The sequence below is a fragment of the Cibotium barometz genome, chromosome 58 (assembly GCF_041138505.1).
Source record: "Cibotium barometz isolate CiBa-2024 chromosome 58, ASM4113850v1, whole genome shotgun sequence".
In the NCBI taxonomy this organism is placed as follows: Eukaryota; Viridiplantae; Streptophyta; class Polypodiopsida; order Cyatheales; family Cibotiaceae; genus Cibotium; species Cibotium barometz.
In genome coordinates this window covers 38,310,910-38,328,510 of record NC_141103.1, presented here as the reverse complement: position 1 = coordinate 38,328,510, position 17,601 = coordinate 38,310,910, and positions in this window count along the sequence as shown.

The window sequence follows — 17,601 nt, the reverse complement described above, 5'->3', positions numbered from 1 at the left end:
TCCCCTCCCCTCCTCTCTTTAGCACTGAATGGTCAAATGCCTGATGTTTTGAGTACGTTTACTCTTAAGGCAAAGATGGATAGTGATATACATGCCTCTTTAAAGTACACCAAGCCTTAAGATCAATGGCTCTTACTTAGGCATGCCCTATGCATGTGTTTTCCCACATGTTTTGTTGAGATATTGAGCTCGTCTAGTGAGGCGGTGGACACTGATGACCCGCTTGGGGGGGATTGGCCCCACACTTACACTACTGGCATGGTTGGTGAGATCATGGGTGATATGCGACCAGTGGGATGACAGGCTGTGTGACAGCCATTCTAGAGACTGGCATAGTTATAGCGCCAGCTCATTTAGTTGGGTTCACACTATAGAGAACCCGTGTATGTATTGGTTGAGTACCTTTCATATTATGTGTACTCTTATCTTGTATATGGTGTGTTGAGTGTTGAGTGAAGAAGAAGAAGGTATTCAGTCTCTCAGCTTGTGTGTTCTCTATTAGGGTTTTGTGAGTGTGTGTGTGTGCTTGCAAGAGCTCAAGCTCTCTTCCTCCTTGCATCTTTTCATGGTATCAGAGCCTGGTTCGTTGCTAAGGGCTGAGCTGCAAGCAAGAGAACCATAGGAAGCGGTACGAGGGTAAGAGCTTCAACTACTCTTCCCTATTTATGTTGGTGACTACACCCTTGTCGAGAGCTCTACGGGAGGCACTGACAAACGATCTCTGATTGAGAAGCTTTCTTTGTGGGAGTAAAGCTATAGGGCAACTATATTGTCCTATCGGACAGAATTTTCTGGACCTATATTGTCCTATATCAGACAGAATTTTCTGGACCGAAAACGCATTTCGGGCGCGTCTGGACCTCCGTTTTTCATAAAGCAGGCGATTTCGAGCACTGCGGGTAAGTCATCGATTCTCTGCAGAACTCTGTTTTAAGAACTGCAGGAAGACAAATTGGCTGTGCAGACACTGTGGGTGCTGCAAAGAGGTCAACAATTGCCATTGGGTGTATGTATGCATATTGAGGTCACTGGTTGTGACATTTGAGAGTACTACAGTACCGCTGCAAAAATATAGCAGTTTGTGCAGGACAAACCAGAGTACTGTTTCTGGTAAAATTGTGTGTCTGGCAAGATGTCAAATGATGGCATAACACAGATTGTGGCTGAGAAGCTTGATAAGAATAACTTCCATGCTTGGAGGTTCAGGTTGATGAATTTCCTGATGGGAAAGGGCTATTGGGACTACATAGAAGGTGAGCATGAAGAGGCACCAGAGATACTGGACATAAATCCGACTACTGCAAATGTGAAAGAGTTTAAAGACTGGAACCAAGGAGCCAGGAAAGTTATGTATTGGCTCTCCATTAGTATACAGGACACCATGATTGGGCACATTCAGGATGCCAAGTTCCCCAAGGAGGCGTGGGACACCTTGGTTAAACTCTATGAAACAAATACCAAGGCACGCAAGATACAGTTGAAGAACGAACTTCATACTATGGAGAAAAAGAGCATGTCTGTGAATGACTATGCATTGAAGATAAAGGGTATTGTGGAATCCCTTGTATCTATTGGTGTGTCAGTAGATGATGATGATAAGGTGGAAGTCTGTCTACGTGGTCTCGGGCCACAATACAAGGCGTTCAAGACGTCTATTCAGACTCGGGAAAACATTTCTAACTTCACAGATTTGGTGTCTATGCTGATTATAGAAGAGAAGATCTTGGGTGAAGACCAACAGTCTTCACAAAACAAAAACAGTTCAGAGCAACAGGCCTTCTACACAAGTTCAGGAAGAGGACGAGGTAGAGGAGGCCGTGGAAGCGGTCAAGGAGGTGGCCGAACAGGTAATCAGAATTATGGTCAGCAGAGCAGCAACAACAACAGTCCCAAAATACACAACAACAACAACAACAACAACAACACACAGGTGGAAGAGGTAAATTCAGAGGCAGGGGGAGTCAAAGAGGCCGTGGAAATTGGCAAAGGCAGTATAATGATGCACGTGAATGCTATTATTGTGGTAAGCCTGGACATGTGCAGGCAGAATGTTATAAGAAGCAGGCTGACATGAAAAATGAAAAAGTGCAGCAGAATAACTATGCATCCTCAAGCAGAAACAATGAGGATAATGAAAGGTTGTTTGTTATGCAGCATGTCGTGAATGCCATGTCTGAAAATGTTGAAGCAGCACAAAAAGATGATGTGTGGTATGTGGATTCAGGTGCTTCGAACCACATGACAAGTCATGGGGAGTGGTTCAAGGAGATGATGAAAAACCCGGAAAGACCAGGTTTTGTGGAAACAGGGGATGACACTGCTCAGCCAATTGCCCATGTTGGAGATGTGCCATTGTCTATGCAGGATGGCAAAGTGAAGTACCTTGCAGATGTACTTCACATTCCAAACATAACAAAGAATCTGGTTTCAGTTGGCCAGATGATTGAGTAGGGTTTGCACGTTCAGTTTAACCCTGATGGTTGTTATGTTGAAGACTTTAAAGACAAGTGCAGGTTGGTTGCAAAAGGCAACAGAGTGGGTAGAATGTTTACGTTGAATGTAGACATGCCTGAAATGAGTGCTGCGATGTTTGCAAATGGTTCAGGAATTGTTGCAGACACAGACATTTGGCATAAAAGAATTGGACATGTGAATGTGCAGAGAATGAAGTCTATGCAGACTAAAGGAATTGTGACAGGGCTGCCAAAATTTAAAGTGGAAGGTATGCAGAGAATATGTGAAGCATGCCAATTTGGAAAGCAAACAAAGCATGTATTTCCACGTAACAGATATGTGAGCAAAAATGCACTAGATGTTGTGCATTCAGATGTATGGGGTCCTACGAAGACCATGTCTATGGGAGGCTATGTGACATTCATTGATGACCACACAAGGAAAGTGTGGGTATATTTCATGAAGGAGAAGAGTGAGGTGTTCACTCACTTTCAGAATTTCAGAGTTCTAGTTGAAAAGCAAACAGGAAAATATGTAAAGTACCTAAGGTCAGATGGAGGGGGAGAGTACTTCTCCAATGAGTTCTCTGAATTTTTGAAGAAGAATGGTACTCGGAGACAGTTTACATGCAGATACACTCCGCAGCAAAATGGAGTTGCTGAGCAAGAAAATAGGCACATTGTTGAGATTGTGCGAGCATTAATGGAAGAGAAGAATATGCCACATAGCTATTGGGCTGAGGCTGTTTCTACAGCAGTATACATCATGAACAGGACTACAACTGTAGTAGCCATACATGATGTAACTCCAGAGGAGAGGTTTACAAGCAGAAAACCTGATTTGTCTCATCTGAAAGTCTTTGGATGCATTGCATATGTGCATGTGCCAGATGAGCTGAGAACTAAGCTGGATCCAAAAGCTGAAAAATGTGTGTTTATTGGATATTCCCTTGAGCAAAAGGGATACATGTGTTATAACCCTGCTACACGTGAGTTGAGGGTAAGCAGGGATGTTGTTTTTGATAAGATGAGCAGCTGGTATGCTGCTGAAAAAGAAGCTGTTGGGGCTGATGTAAGTGGAAGTGTGGTTGCACAGAATGCAGGTCAACAATCACAGTCTTTGAGTGGACTAGGAGAGTCCTCATCTAGTGGGTCTGTAGACCATGGAGTGGCAGGCTGCGTCATAATACCAGTCCTGCAAATGTGATTAGTACATCACGTAAAGGAAAAGAGAAAGTGGTTGAGCCCCTTGGTATGCCTAACATTTCTGCAGGGCATTCTCATGTTGATGGAGAGTCTAGTGGCTCAGATATGAGCCTTGATGAGGAGCTTGGGATCCCAGTATGAGAACACCTGGTGTAAAGAAGGCTATGGAAGCCATGAACGAAGATCTAGGAGAGTGAAAAATCCTGTGCAGAGGTTTACCTATGATGGTTATGTGGCACATCATTATGCATATATGGCAAAGGTTGTGCAGGTTGTAGAGCCCACATGCATTGATGAGGCTGTTGGAAATGTGTGTTGGGAGAAAGCTATGGATGAGGAGATGGATGCACTATATGGAAATGAGACTTGGGATTTAGTACAATTGCCTGAAGGCAAGAAAGCCATTGGATGCAAGTGGGTGTACAAAGTAAAACATAACAGTGATGGAAGCATAAATAGGTATAAGGCTAGGTTGGTAGCCAAAGGATATGCGCAGACATATGGCATTGATTATGAGGAAACTTTCAGCCCAGTTGTTGCCAAGATGGCAATGGTGAGAGTTGTGATAGCAGTGGCTGCGTCAAAGCAATGGTCTTTACATCAGATGGATGTAAAGAATGCATTCTTGCATGGGGATTTGCAAGAAGAGGTGTATATGTTGCAGCCACCTGGTTATGAGGATGTGAGTCACCCCGAGCATGTTTGCAGATTGAAGAAAGCCTTGTATGGCTTAAAACAAGCACCAAGAGCATGGTCTGACAAGATTTCTGAATATCTTGTCACTATTGGCTTTCATGTAGCCAATGCAGATTTCTCGCTGTATGTGAGACATCGTGATAGAGGAGTTGTGCTTGTTGTCATCTATGTAGATGACTTGATCATTACGGGGAACCATGATGCAGAGATCTTTGATGTAAAGATCTTGCTTAGACAGAAGTTTGAGATGAAGGATCTGGGGGATCTCAGATATTTCTTGGGCATTGAGGTGATTAGGTCACCACATGGTATTGGATTACTGCAGAGACAGTATGGCTTGGACATGTTGTCCAAGTATGGTATGACAGGCTGTAAGCCTATTTCCGTGCCATTGGATCAGAATGGCAAGTTGAGTGTAGATTCAGGAGACATTTTGGAGGATCCTACTATGTATAGGCGCATAGTAGGAAGCTTGATCTACATGATGATCACCAGACCAGATTTGAGCTATGCTGTTGGGTTGGTGAGTCAGTTTATGCAGGTTCCACGGAAACCGCATTTGGATGCATTGAGACGCATACTGAGGTATGTGAGGTCTACTTTGCATTGTGGACTATTCTATGAGACTGGGACAGAGATATGTGTACATGGGTACACAGATGCTGATTGGGTTGGTAGTATCTTAGATAATAGAAGATCTACCAGTGGCTTCATGTTTTCTTTGGGGAGTGCTGTTGTGACTTGGAGCAGCAAGAAGCAGCCTACGGTTGCTCTATCTAGTACAGAGACTGAGTACAGAGGAGCTACTATGGCAGCATGTGAGGTAGCTTGGTTGAGAAAGCTACTTGCAGATTTGGGTCTATCAGTGGATAGACAAGTTGTCATTTTTTGTGACAACATTAGCAGTACAGTTGGCCAGGAACCCAGTTTTTCATGCTCGCACGAAGCATATAGAGGTCCACTACCATTTTGTCAGAGAGAAGGTCTTGGCAGGAGACCTTGACCTTGTTTATGTCAGCACAGAGGATCAGGTAGCTGACATCTTCACCAAAGCATTGGGTACAGAGAAGCTCCATAGATTCAGGGCTTCACTTGGTGTACATGAGATGGAGTTGAGCTCGAGGGGGAGTGTTGAGATATCGAGCTCGTCTAGTGAGGCGGTGGACACACTGATGACCTGCCTGGGGGGCCCCACACTTACACCACTGGCATGGTTGGTGAGATCATGGGTGATATGTGGCTAGTGGGATGACAGGCTGTGTGACAGCCATTCTAGAGACTGGTATAGTTATAGCACCAGCTCATTTAGTTGGGTTCACACTATAGAGAACCCATGTATGTATTAGTTGAGTACCTTTCATATTATGTGTACTCTTATCTTGTATATGGTGTGTTGAGTGTTGAGTGAAGAAGAAGAAGATATTCAGCCTCTCACCTTGTGTGTTCTCTATTAGGGTTTTGTGAGTGTGTGTGTGTGTGTGCTTGCAAGAGCTCAAGCTCTCTTCCCCCTGCATCTTTTCATGTTTTAGGCCTTTAAGTGCACACAAATGCCCACCATGTATATGTGCAAGGTTGTGGGTGTTGAAGAGATGGTCAATTTACTTGGCCAAGGGTGGGACCTTGTGGAGGGGGAGCACAAAGGGGAGAATTTCAAGTGCAATATAGTATAGTCCACTGTCTCCTTTAGATTCTTGCAAGCACGTGCCACTTTGTGCATTCGATTTTGTTATGAATAGTGGATGAGGAAGAAGGGAGCATAGATTCCCTTACAAGCTCAAGAGGAGGTTGTAGAGCCCATAGCTCTCTCAATATGCTTACCGAATGTGGGGGTAGAGATTTTCCAAGCAAGCAAGCATTGGAGCCTATTGAATGTTCATGATCACCTACGCATCTTGGGGTACAAAAGGGAATGAGCAATGCTTGCTTCAAATTGCAAGGCAGGAAGGTAATGATTGTTTGCTCTTTAAACAAATGTATTTTCTCATAACTATTATAGTTAACTTTATAATGAGGTGTATTTGGATAGGTTGGAAGGCAGCTAGAAGCAAGCACCAAGGTGTCCTCGGATTGGGGACATGATGATGTCACTTTGGCTTAAGGGACCTAAGCTAGAAGTGTCCATTTTATAATCTCACTCCATTTTGGATAGATATTTTGTAATCTCGCTCCATTTTGGAGATGTTCTGTAATCTCACTCTATTACAGAGTTTTATAAATTTTTCTTTCTGTGGTACTTTGGCTTAATGAATAGGCATTTTAGTTAATTGAAATTATGGTTTTGTGGTATGGTTAGTTTATTTTCATACAAACCTTTTATATAAATACCCAAGGCCCCTTTAAGGGTTTTTTTTTGGTCCAGTGTGATAGGACACAAACATTCTATAAATACCCAAGGCCCCTTTTATGTGTCATTTTTTTCTTTGCACTTTCCAGAGCACCAAAGCACCTAAACAACCCTCCTCATCATGACTCCCCTAGAGCAATTCATGGACTTCCTACATGAGAGCGACTTCCCTAAGGCCATCCACATGCACGCTATGTTCACTCGCGTGGTTGACTGGACTCCATCATCCAACTGCACTCAGATCTATTTGCTGACATGCTCACCTACATCGAGACCCACCTAAGGCCACACTCACTAGCATTACGGGATGATGATGGCTTGTGGGTTCCATGTAAACTACTCGAGCACATAGCCCACAACCAAAAACCCTTCAAAAAATGGCTTAAAAGATTTGAATGTATGGCAGCACTCTCATATCACTTCATAGAGCTTGAAAAAAAACAAGTCCGCAATCTCGACAAAGGGGATATTGGCCAGCGCTTCCTCTCATGGTTGGCATGTTTTATCTTCCACATTTCTAAAAAGGAGAGGAGGCAGGTGAGGTTGAGCTCCCCCAGCTATGCCTTGGGGGTTTTATCATAGAGAAGGGTGAGCTAGACAGGGTAGCCACTGTCGATCATCCCAGTGATTCAGTGCTCGTCCAAAAAAGACTTCCGCGAGGGTGCACCGATGTCAATTGAAGAGATGTTTCATGAAGATGGGCTTGAAGAATAACAGCTTACACAACTTGATCATTGTTTCCAATCCGAAAACATTCGATCAATGTTGTAAAGAAGCAATACGTTCAGATAACAACATGCTAGAAGATTATCATGCTACAAGGAGTTCCTCATCTAAACCAAGTGAAGCAATGGCAAGAGAAAGATCAACACCCATACGTGTGACACAGAACATAAAAACCCAAAAGAAAATTCGATCTCGTTGCTTTGGATAAATATAATGAAAAACTGACAAACCAAAGAAAGGCAGAGAATGAAACAAGTTCTAGTACATCACTAAGTGAAACAAGTTCTTACTTTTCGCTCAGTGCACCACATAGAGCAATCAAGAAACTAGAACCCACCCAACCACCCCAAATGGATAATGATAATCACATGACATAGAGCAATCAAGAAACTAGAATCCACCCAACCACCCCAAATGGATAATGATAATCACATGACATATGCAGAACGCAAAAAGCAAGCTCAGGAGAGCATGCTTAGCTTGGTTGAATGTCTTACAGGGTCACCGGTTGTGATTGAACCTCATAATGCCAATCCTAAAAGAACAACCAAGATTCAAAGCCTAGAAGAGTCCCGCTTTCCCTTTCAAGAGGAAGACATACTCTCTACAAAAGAGTCATTTGAGACAGATTGTACGAACTATAGGCTTGAGAAAGCACGTGAGGAATTCGATAAAACCCTTACAAGATTAAAATAGTCTCTCAAAACCTCATTCAGAGGAATGCTCTTCTCTCATGATAAAGCCAGCATCACATCAGCACTTGCACCTTTAATGGCTCATCCTGAGTTATACAAGGACATAACGAACTACATAAAAAATAGGACTATCAGGATTCCCAAGTTTCCAAATAGCCCTCATAAAGAATTGTCAGAGGGCTAAGTGTGCCATTGTACGCATTGGGTACTCTTGAAAAAGCTAAGACCCAAACAGAGGATGAAAGTGAATGGGAATATGAAATAGACACAGAAACTGAAGCTGAAATAATAACCAAAACACACATGGCTCCTTTGGAAGATTTTATCATGGTATGGTTGGATTTCCCTACAGGCAATGATTTTGAGCGCAAACGCGCATTGATTAGCCCTGGAGCTAGTCATAACATCCTGACACAATAGACACTTGGGTGTCATTTTGGGACAACCTAAACTCATCCCTACAAGCAATAGTCTTGCAACAAGAGCCAATGGACAAAACATTGAAGTTCCAGGTTCCTTTAAATACACTACTCATGGACGATATGGAATTTACATTCCATGTTACCCTAGAATCCCTTGAGTATAATGTCATCTTTGGTGGACCTTGGATAAGTGAATCGTTGTATTCACTAGATGAATCCATGCAAACAGTCACCTTGAACACTCCTGCGCAGGCAATGTACAATTGCTATTTATTACGCGAGGAACAAACCTTGCAGGAGCTGGAACTTCCAACATATCTTACTAAAAAGTTCCCTAGGATCTTGGTTGGATTGGAAATTGCAAATAAAATCACCACAAGTCAAGCAGAGCTTTATCCAACACAAGAACACAATCTCAAGACCCTCGAGCTGCTATGGGATTTGTTAGGTCAACCAACACTCACGGCACATCCTGAAAAGATTACCTTCACACAATACTTGAACATGCCATGTATGGGGTACTTCGAACATACAATGTATATTGAAACTAACCCCCTCACTTGTAATTTTTTTGTGATTATGTGTTAGAAGCAGATTAATCTTGGGGCATAAACACTATTGCTACCCAAGCACCATTGTGCTTTGCGAGCAATAGAGTCATCATGATGGTCAATGAGACAAAAAGTTGACAATACCATACTGCGAGGAAGAGGATTCAACTTTAATGGATATCTATGATGCTGAACGCAAAAGGATACAAGCCTCTTCCACAAAAGCCCCTCTACAGAAGGACCTACCATCTGCGTCCAATGACCGACTCCGATAAAGCATCAACTCTTTCAACCCCATTCTCACCTATGAAGTTTGATGCCAAAACCTCGCAATCAGCAGAAAGTTCTTATGTATATGATTTGAATTCCTAGTTGCATTTTCTTAAGACTTGAGGGTTTATTCTATAGGTTCTGATTCTCCTTTTAAAGAAAATTTGTTTGTGTGGCATTCTTATCTCCACAATATCTTGCACCTCTGGGGTACTTTCCAACATACACACAACACCGCGATTACTTCTCTCAACACCCCCTCTTAATCAAGGTGTTCCACAACTCACCCATCACCCATCAATGTAGCATTGCACAATCGTAATCACTACCGTATGAGCTGAAGCAAGATCCACGAGCATGGCATGACAAGATTGCTGAGTATCTTGTCACTATTGGTTTTCATATGGCAGATGCAGATCACTCTTTATATGTGCGCAAGAGTGATAAGGGTATTGTGATCATCACCATCTATGTAGATGATCTTATTGTTGGAGGTGACAACTTGGAAGAGATTGAGCATGTGAAAATTCTTCTCAATCTTGTAAGCCAATCTCGGTGCCATTAGATCAAAATGGCAAGCTCATCAGTGGGCGGATGCAGGTTATGTGTTGGCAAGCTCAATGGGGCGGATGCAGGTTATGTGTTGGCAAGCTCAGTGGGGGCGGATGCAGGTTATGTGTTGGAGGACCCCACTATGTACAGGAAGATTGTGGGGAGTTTGATCTATGTCACGATCAGTAGGCGAGATTTGAGTTACACTATTGGCTTAGAGAGCCAGTTTATGTAGGAGGACCCCACTATGTATAGGAAGATTATGGGGAGTTTGATCTATGTCATAGGCGAGATTTGAGTTACACTATTGGCTTAGAGAGCCAGTTTATGTAGGTTCTACACAAACCATATCTTGACAGTGTGTGATGCACACTTCGGTATTTGAGGGCCACTGTTGATTATGCATTGTTTTATGCAGTAGGTGTACCATTGGAGCTATATGGGTAGATAGCATCTTAGATAAGAGATCTAATAGTGGATTTATGTTTTCATTAGGGAGTGCTGCTGTGACATGGAGCAACAAGAAACAACCCATAGTTGCCTTATCGAGTACAGAGGAGCTGCACAGTGGCAACGTGTGAGGTAGCTTGGTTACGCAAGCTACTTGCTGATTTGGGGCTGCATGTGGAGAGAAAGGTTGTCATATATTGTGATAATCTTAGCAGTATATACAGCTGGCTAGGAACCTAATCTTCCATGTGTAGATGAAACACATTGAGGTACACTACCACTTCATCAGGGAAAGAGTCTTGGTAGGCGACATCAACTTGGCCTACGTCAATACACATCAGATTGCTAACATCTTCATAAAGGCCTTGGGAGCTGAGAAGCTTTGCAGGTTTTGAGATATGCTTGGAGTTTACGAGCTGGAGTTGAGCTTGAGGGGGAGTGTTGAGATGTCAAGCTCAACATGAGTTGACACTCACGAGGCGCCTTCATGATCGTTCAACATTTACCTACCCACTCCACTTAGCGTGTTCACATTATGGACCACATGTACATAGTACGTTAGTACTATGTACATAGTACGTTAGTACTTATGTTGTATTTTCCTTATCTTTTGTTAGAACCCTTTTTGTTGTGAAGAAGAAGAAGAACAACAATTTTCAACCTCTCATCTTGTGTGTTCCCTTCTAGGGTTTGTGAGAGTGTGTGTGTTCTTGCAAGAGCTCAAGCTCTCTTCCTCCCCTGTATCTTTTCAAGGAATACTCATCCACTAACACCACCTGACACATAGAGGAGAATGGAACTTTGTTGATCCTAGGGACTATCTAACCACCACAGATCTTAAAGGAGTTCAACCCAATTGGCATGCATGCCCTATCTCCACTTAATGATCACCAAATGTGGCAAAAATACATGGCACCCAGAAAGGACTCCATTGAAGACAGATGTATATAGCCATAATAGATTGATTCATGGACACAATTATACCCATAGGAGATGGAGCCGTAGCTATATCAACCAAAGCCATGGATGTAGTCATAGCCTAGTAGCATGATGAGATGACTTGTTGCATAGCCTTGTTGTTCAAAGTACAAACAGGCTCTTGACATGGCTTCTTTGTTTTTAGGAGATGGCTCTTGTAGTTTTCTTATCGTTCTTTGGCCCACCACAACTTTTGAGACATGGGTGTGTTTCTTCTTAGCACAGAAGTCAATGGTGAGGTTGTTCTTTCCTTGATGACCTTGGGCACCTAGACTGTGGAATTACCATCATGATACCTCTGTGTAATGAGTAGGTGAATAGGCACCCATTTTTAATGTACTTTAAGATGATGGGTTTGGTGCCTTCATTTTCATTATATAAGTGGAGTGGATCTTGTGGATTTCTTTGGGATCCACACATTTTCATTACCTTTATAGACCTTGTGCTTGTAATAATTTTTTGAAAAGTCATATCTGATGAGTTGAAAGAAGATTTGTCAAACTCTTTTGGGTTTATGTTGTGGAAGAGGTTGATGAGTATTCTTATGTCCACAATATCTTGCACCTCTAGGGTGTCACGTGCAAGACATGTGCAGGCTAATTCTTGGGACTGATCCTAAAGGGGCAACAAGATAAAGAACCAGATTTTGGAGCATATATTGTGAATATGGGCAAGGAGCCCCTTGTGAAGGGGCACACGAGACTATGGGCCAGTTTATGAATGAGTAAATCTCTGTCGGCTTCAACATATTGTAGAATATTTGTGGTGGAGACCCACCAATGCCATGCCTTTGATGCCAACCACAAAGTGTAAGTAGGAATAGAGCACTGGGCAACACCCTAGATGTGATCCATTAACAAAGCAACCAGGGGATGTGCCACCAACTCCATGTACAATGGTCACACCCCCATTAAGTATAATCTCAAAAAAGCCACCACAATTTCATTGTGCCACACACATACTCCCTTGGCACTCCGAATGCCCCCTAGACCTAGAGGGATCACTATGGTCACTCTGGGATAACCACTGGGGTGTTACCCTGATCTCGTAACACCCTATGTGCATGCCACACCACATCTCGCCATCAGCTCGTTTTGTCAGCTGGAAGGCCAAAGTTTAGACTTGCACACTGACAAAGCCGATGATAGTGAAATCCTAGATTGTTTTTGTGGATGGCAAGCAATTCTCTACCTTTTCTCTCATTAAGCATGCATGATGGTAAGCTATAAGCCCTAAATCCTTGTAGAACATATATAACATAATATCCCTGCTCAAGTGTATAATCACAATTACTAGGAATTATTAAAAACATAAAAACACAAAACAAAACTAGAAATACCAAAAAACAAAAAATGTGCATGTGTCCCCTACTCATGTATGTAATATACCCCACATACGTATGTATAGTGTTCCCCCACATGCATCATGTACAAAACACACTCACGTGTACATAAAAGATAAGACATTCCTGCACTTACGTGTGCACTCCTTACACACACAAGTACAACCATAATCACTCACACCTTGTCTATGAGAGAGAGAGAGAGAGAGAGAGAGAGAGAGAGAGAGAGTTATAATAAACACCAAAAGTAATACAATAGTGTCCACGTAACCTCATCATGGTATAAAAGAAAATAAAGACTAGAGCTATGAGTTGGGAATGTCAAATTTGAGCCATATGATACAAAGTGGGACCATCCTCATCATACAAAGTGGGACCATCCTCATCATATTTATGTGTTAATTTTTCAGAAATTTTGCCATAGCTCCGCTGCTATTATTGATAATTCTCAATAATTTTAAAAACATAAAGTTTAGTAATATCATATGATAGAATAACCATTAATTGGATCAATATCCAATTATGGACTTGATTCCTAATTTTTCCATGAATTAAATAGCATAAAAGCATTAAAAAGCCACTTATTTGGACTCAATTGGACAAGCATAGAAATTACTTTTAGATTAGAGAATTTCTTCATGAGAAGCTTCATTTGAATATAGAATAGGTCATACGAATGACCATTCTTGGGGGAGAGAGAGAAATGCTTTAAAAAAAAATATTATAATTTAAGCATAAATGGAAATTTATGTGTTTTATCACTACAATTCATTAAAGAACTTCAATTGTATTGAAAATCCATTAAATTGAATGCTTCTCAAGCTTGAGAGGGGTTGAGAAGAGAGAAACATTTGGAGATTTTAAAAAAAAAGGACCATAAACCACACTTTACCTTCTAGATTGCTTGATTCTTTAATCAAAGTAGAGGCCCCCAACCAATCAATTGGTTTGGTATGTTGATGAAGACTCCAAGGAAGATTGAAGAGAGAGAGAAGCTCCAATCTTCAATTTGTAGAAGAGAGAGAGAAGCTCTAATCTCTTCAATTTGTAGAGGCTAATAGAAAATAAGCTTATCTTAGAGTAATACCGGCATAGTTTAGTTCACAGATGAGAATACAAAAGAATGAGGATCTATTTATAGGTGAGGGAGGCCACTAGCTGAGTCCAACTGAGTTCTAGAATTTTCCAGCTTCAGTTTGGCTGAATTTGGACAAGATTTGGACAGTTTGGCTCCCTTTTTTATTTGGTTTGATCTAGGAGAGAGGAGAGATAAAAATATCCTATTATTTTTGAGTTTAAAACTCATCCATACATGTGAAATAGGTGCCTCCTTGAAGGGCCCCCTTCTCCTTACCAATGTGTCAAAAATGAATGATTACTTCAAAATATCTTATTTTTTTATTAATACTTCATAATTTTTAACTAATAAATCTAGTACTTAGGCAACTCTTCATCTTATGTGGGGCATTTACTCATTTTTTGGTATTTTTTTTATTCTTTGGATTTATCTTATCCCAACACTTGGATTAATCTTATTGGTCCATAGGAACCTTAATCCAAAATTTTCAGAAAATCTTGACCCTTAGACTAAGGTCTTCTAAATCATTTTTAATTAATCCCAATTGTATCTTGGAAAATCTATTTTGATTTTTTATTTTAGGAAAATATTTTTTGATATTTATAGAATTTATTTATCCAAAAATATCCCAATATTGATTTACCACTCTCTAGAAATTTTTATCTCACTAGGCCAAACAAGGAAAAATAATATTTTCTTGTATTCAGAAACATAGAATGATTACAAGGGATTGAAGTAGAGACTTATTTGTTATTCAAGCTGAGGAGGAATCTTACATCCTCTCCCACTTGAAAAACGCGAGATGTCCTCATCTCGAAAAGTGGGGGTAATCCTTGGCCAACTCTTCTTCTTTCTCCTAGGTGGCGTCTTCTAGAGGGAAGAACTTCCACTTTACTAAGAATTTTCTAAGGACTCTGCTCCTGAGAATCTTCTCCCGAACGTCAAGGATTTCCTCAGGTTGGAGTACCATCTGGTCTTGAGTCGAAGAGATCAATTATTCATCACATCAAGCATGTGACTCGGGCTAGGTACATACTTCTTAACCAAACTGACATGGAATACATCATGTACCTTGAGATGGGGAGCCAGAAGAATTTTGTAGGCTAGATCGCCCACTTTCTTTATGAGAGCATACGGCCCACAGTATTTGGGAGAGAGCTTCTTGTACTTCCCTAAGGATAAGGAACTTCTTTTTGGTCGTACTCGAATAAAGACCATATCTGACTCTTCAAACTCTCTCTCTGGCCTCTTTTTATCTGCATAATGCTTTTGTCTGTCTTGGGCTGCCTTTATATCTTTACGGATTGATGCATCTGCTATTGGTCCATGTCATCAAGCATTTATCTGGACATTTCAACTCCGATCAATGGGTTAGACCAAGTCAACGGTGTAAGGCAATCTTGTCCATACAAAGCTTTGAAGGGACTCATCCCAATGCTTCGATGATAAGAAGCATTGTAAGCAAATTCGACTAGAATGATGCAGATGACTTAACCACTTCTTGGGTTCCCTGCCCACAGCATGACTAAAGGATATCTTCTATTACCTGATTCACCCTTTCTGTTTGGCCATCTGTTTTGGGGTGATAGACTGTGCTGAGATCCAAGAAAGTTCCTACTACTTCAAAGAACGTAGTCCATAATTTCGATGTGAATTTGGGATCTTTGTCACTTACTATCCTCCTGGGTAAACCATGTAATCTGAAGATATCCTTAAGAAAAACTCTGGCAACATCCATTGCAGTGTATGTTTCTTTCACTGGAATCAGATGGGCAACTTTGGTTGGCCTGTCAACTACCACAAAAATGGAGTTGTAATCTGATTACACTCAAAAGGTAATCCAATGACAAAGTCCATACTGATGCATTCCCACTTCATCTGTGGAATGTCTAGAGGCTGTAGTTTCCCTGGCATCTTGACTCTCTCTGCCTTGACTCTTTGGCACATCAAGCATTTTCGCACATGATCAAGTACATCCTTTTTGAGTCGTGGCCAGAAGAAGCTTTCCTTCACAGACATATAGGTTTTTATAAACCCTGGATGTCCAACTATCAGGCTATCATGGGCTTCTCTCAGAATTCTTCCCTTTATTCCCTCATCATTGGGGATACATAGCCGATTATTATAATACATGCATCCTTCATCATCCTGTTTGTATCTAAGAACTCGACTCATTTCCTAAGGAGTCTTGCTTTCTTGCATCAGAAGGGTTGCAATAGGGGCAAAGAATTTGTCCTGTAAGATTTTCTCCTTTGCTTCATTGATCAATGGATTTGACACCACTGTTATTACAAGCAAGGAGGGTTTTTTGCTGAGCGCATCTGCAACCACATTTTCTTTCCCCGGTCGATACTTTATTTCAAAATCAAATTCTTGCAAGATTTGCATCCATCTCCTGTGATGCATGTTGAGATCCCATTGGGTGAAGATCCACTTCAAACTTTGATGATCTATCATCAAGGTGAACCTTTGTCCCAAAAGATAATGCCTCCACAACTTCAGAGCATACACTACTGAGAGTAACTCCAAATCATGGTGGATGGCATAATTCCTCTCATGTGTTCTTAGTTTTCTGGATTCATAGGTCACTTCATGACCTTCCTGCATCAGAGCACCACCTAAGGTGAACCCACTGGCATCAGTATAACTACCTCAAAGTGTTTGGTAAAATCTGGCAATTTAAGGACAGGGTTGGTTACTAAGGCTATCTTTAGCTTGTCAAAGGCACTCTGACACATTGCAGTCCACTGAAAAAGTGTACTCTTCTTGAGAAGGTTAGTTAAGGGGGATGCTATCTGAGCATACCTAGGTATAAAGATCCTATACCATCCGGTTAACCCTATGAATCCTCTAACTTCCTTTACAAACTTGGGTTCTGGCCATTCTACGACTGCTTGGATCTTTGCAGGGTCAGGAGAAATCCCATCCTTTGACACTATGAATCCCAAGTATTCCACCTGGTTAAACGGAGAAAGAACATTTGCTCTTCTTTGCAAAGAGTTGGTGTTTTCTTAGGATTTCTAAAACCTTGCGCACATGATCTTCATGGTCTGCAGCATTCTTTGAGTATACCAAGATATCATCAAAGAAGACAAGAACAAAGTCATGCATTAGTCAATCCAAATGGCATGATTGTGAACTCATAATGCCCATAGCGAGTATTGAATGCTGTCTTTGGGATGTCCTGCTCCTTGATTCTGATCTGGTAGTACCCAGATTTGAGATCTATCATTGTGAACATTTGGGTCCCACTTAACCGATCCAAAAATTCATCAATCCTAGGAATTAGATACTTATTCTTAATTGTTAATTGATTCAGTCCTCTGTAGTCAATACAGAGTCTGAACATTCCATCTTTCTTCTTTTGAAAGAGAATGGGCGCACCCCAAGGTGAGACACTGGGTCTGACGAATCCCTGCTCTAAGAGTTGTCTTAACTGTTCCTTAAGTTCCATGGCTTTAGGGACTAACATTTTGTATGCACGCTGGGCTACTGGGGCTGAGCTTCGGGGGTTAATTCGATCTCATGATCTACTTCATGAGATGGAGGCATCTCAGTCCAGCTCTTCAGGAAACACATCTGCATACTCACTTAACCACTTTGGTTGTTTAGCCTTGCATTTTATGTCACTGGATTAATGACATACACAGCTTGCTTCTTTCTGAGCCCTTTTAATAATTTTGAAGCCTTGACTGATTGTAACACTGGGGATCCGAAAATTCCAATTCCTTGAACTTTATTCCCGTGAAGGTCAAGGAAAGAGATGGTTCCTTTGTGACAATGAATTTCAGCCTGATTCTTTTGGAGCCAATCCATTCCAAGGATTCCATCATATATT